This window comes from Sciurus vulgaris (assembly GCF_902686455.1).
Source record: "Sciurus vulgaris genome assembly, contig: HiC_scaffold_633_arrow_ctg1, whole genome shotgun sequence".
In the NCBI taxonomy this organism is placed as follows: domain Eukaryota; kingdom Metazoa; phylum Chordata; class Mammalia; order Rodentia; family Sciuridae; genus Sciurus; species Sciurus vulgaris.
In genome coordinates, this window is record NW_027632389.1 from 8,666,545 (window position 1) to 8,670,415 (window position 3,871).

A 3,871-nucleotide genomic window follows, 5' to 3' on the forward strand; every position below is an offset into this window, starting at 1 on the left:
ATTGTTACAGGCCTCAGTGAGTATTCACTATGTTTTTTTGGAAGCCTTCCCTACTCACCTCAGCGACCCTCTGTATTCACCTCAGGGAACCCTCATAATATACCACAGAGAGCCCTTACAACAAATTCAGAGAGCCATTTCAACACACCACAAAGGCTTTCCCATTACAATTCAAATACTCATTAGCATCATAACACCAACACTGAAACAAATCTTAATCCTCTAACTCTGACACTCAACCCCTTATTCTAATACTAATGCAAAATATAACCCCAATCCAAGCCCTAACCTCAAAAACTAACCTTAAACCTAACAGCAAGCCTCCATTCTTAGCTCAGAATCATCTCCATACAAAAATCACAGAAGTCTCCCTACCAATCTGAGTGCCCTCCTGACACATTGAAAAATGTCCTTACTATATGTCTCAAGAGAAGTATCTACACAACTGAAATAGACATATCCCTAGACAAATAAGTGAGTACCTACAATACTCCTTTTCAAGCCCTTCTAAACACTGGAGTGAACCTTTCTATTAACTTCATAAAACCCTTAGTATACTTTTAAGAAATCTCTTTTGACTGGCCTTCCATACACACCAAAAATACCCCTACTTCCTTAATTGAACACTCACACTCAGGTCCATTAGCCCTCCTACAAACCTCATAAAGCCCTCTTACACCCCTCAGAGACTCCTCCCACAACACCTCATAGAGTCCTCCTTATACAATGAAAATAAACCACTTTCACACCTCGGAGAAATTTCATACAAATTTTCTCAAACATACCTCCCTATACATGGAAGGATTTCCTCCCTACTCACATTAAGAACCCTTCCTACACAACTCTAAATCCCATCTATACACACCATACAGACATGCCCTCCACACTTCATTGAGCAAACCCTAAACAACCCAGAAAGCCCTCCTTATACACCCCAGAGAATAATCCCTAAAAATGTCAGACAAATGTTAATTCAAACCTCAGAATGCTTGGGTTACACATCTCAGCAAACCCTACCCACACATCTCAGATAGATCTCAATATTCACCAAAAACTCCCTACTCACCTCCAATTGCCTTACATAAACACCTCAGAGATTTCAGCTACTATCCTAAAAGAAACCTTCCATCACAGGCTGTTCTCCTTGCTTATATCAGATGGGTCTCTGTATTTACTTCACAGGACCCTCAATATACAACTGAGATAGCACTCTTGCATGGGAAAAAGTCATTTTTCACACCTCATAGATAGCTTCTATACACCTAATGGAGATTTCTCTTCACACTTCAGAGAGCCCACACAACAAACCTCAGAGAGCCGTTCCCTTCTACACACCTCACAGTCACATTCCACCTCATCTCAGAAAGCCCTCCACACTCATATCAAGCACACTTGGTACACAACAGAGGGTCATGCATTCACACCATAGAAGTCCATACTACACCCATCATTTATCAATCCCTACAGAACTGGGAGAGCAATTGCCAAATACTACACACCACCTTTCTACACTACTTGTATAATTCAGAGGACCCTGTTACACACTCCACGAGTCCTCCTTTCAAACCTGTTTTTCCTCCTTATTCATGTCAGAATTCTCCCATTACTCACCTTAGAAATACATATCTACACCCCTCAGAGAGTACATACCTCTTATGAAAGAGGACACTCCCTAAACACCCCATTCAACTCTCCTCTACAAATCTCAGAGAGGATTCAATACAAACCACAGAATGCCATTTCATCAAACCTCAAACCTCAAAAAATGCTACCTGTGCATCTCAGGTAGCCTGCACTATTCATGAAAAAGCCCTCTGTATTCACTGTGAAAGACCAAAACTACAAAACTCAGAGTCTTCTTGATACTCCATTGAGTGCACTACAAAAACACCTCAGAGATCCCTATACTATTTTCAAAGGATCCTCCCATCAAATTTTAGTATGTTCTCCATACTCAGATCAAAGGTATCACACTATTCACTTCAGAATGCCTTCCCTACACAACTAAGATAGCAATTCTCCTCAGATGTAAGGCCCTCTTACACCCCTCATAGATTCTTTTGCACACCTAATAGGGACCACCCTACACACCCCTGAGAGACTTCCCTTCACATATCAGTGTGCCCTATGCATTTCAATGAGTTCTTACGAAAAGTCTCAGGGAACATACACAACAAACTCAGAGAGCCCTCCTTTCTCATCTTAGTGAATCCTATCTACACAACAAAGAGATACTTCACTCCACACCTCATAATGCTTCCCTTTCTATATTAAATTGTCCTCCATACTCACGTTATAGAATTCTATCTGCTTGCCTTAAATGGTTCTCTGAGCACAACTCACTAGAGTTCTTTCAACTCACTTCAGTAAACACTGTATAGACCTGTGTGAGCCCTCTAAACCCCTCAAAGCTGGACCTCCCATACATGTCTAATAGTCCTCTGACATGTCATAGAGTTCTCCTACACACCTCATAATGTACTCCACACAGCTCAAAGACTATGCACTACTAACTTCAGAGAGCCATCCTTACACAACTTAGAGCCTCCTCCATGCACATAAATAAAAGCTCTCCCTAATTACCTCAAAGCAATCTCTACAAAGCTCAAAGAAACATCCATACATACCTCACTGAATACAAACTATACTTGTTTTAAAACCTCTTTTGCTTACTGTAATTATTTGCAAGTTCTCTCTAAATACCTCAAATTAGCTATTTATACACCTCAAAGAGCCTTCAATGTACACCTCAGAGAACACTTTTGAGTTTTTACATAGACCTTCTATGTACACCACAAATGCTGATCCTGATCCTGAACCTAACCTGAAACCTAACCCTAACTCTAACCCCAAGGTCTCTCTACATAAAATAGAGGACCCCCCCTGACCATAATACTGACCATGATCATGACCTTGACCCTCAACCTTAGACCTAACCACAACTCACACCCTAACCTCATAGTTTTCTCCCTTCTACATCAGTTTGCCCTCCCTACTCATCTCTTAGAGATCTCACTTCTTCCCTCAAAAGGTCCTACATATGCAACTCACTGAACCCTTTCTACACATCACAAAGCAGCTTTCCTCTGCACTACTGTGTGCCCTCCCAACTCACATCAATGGCACATCCACACACATTAAATTGTCCTATGACACACATCATGGAACACTCCTACCCTCCTCATAGAACCATCTTTACACAGTTCAGAGGCCACATCCTACCAAACTCAGAGGGCACTCCTTACACATCTGAGTGTACCCTCATACACATCAAAGGTGACTCCTCCCTAACCACATTAAGTGCAGTCCCTAAATAACTCAGAGAACTATCCCTACACACATCAGTGAGGCATATCTATATACCTCACTGGGTACAAAATATACTCCTTTCCAAGAACTCCCTACTAACTACTTTTCTTGGCAAGCCTTCTTTAAACACAACAGAGAGCCTGTCTACTCACCTTAGAAAGTTTTCCATACACACCTCAAAGAGTCCTTTCAACTCATCACTGATTCATTCTTTATACACTGAAAATATTGACCATGACCCTTAACATAACCCTAATCCTAACCATAACCATAAACACAAGCCCCCCCTACATACCACAGAGGGCTGTTTCTGACACTGACACTGAGCAAAATATGGTCCTGACTCAAAACTGTAAGCCACACCCTAATTCTTCCACAAAATTTATAGTTCTTTCCCTTTTATATCAGTTTGTCTTCCCTATGATCTCACAGTGCTCTCAATACTCACCTTAAAAGGCTTTCTCTGAATAATTTACTGAGGTTTTTCTACCCAGAAAAGAGCATCATCCCTATGCACATCTGTGAACCCTTTCAACTCTCTTCAGGGGGCCCTCCCACACAT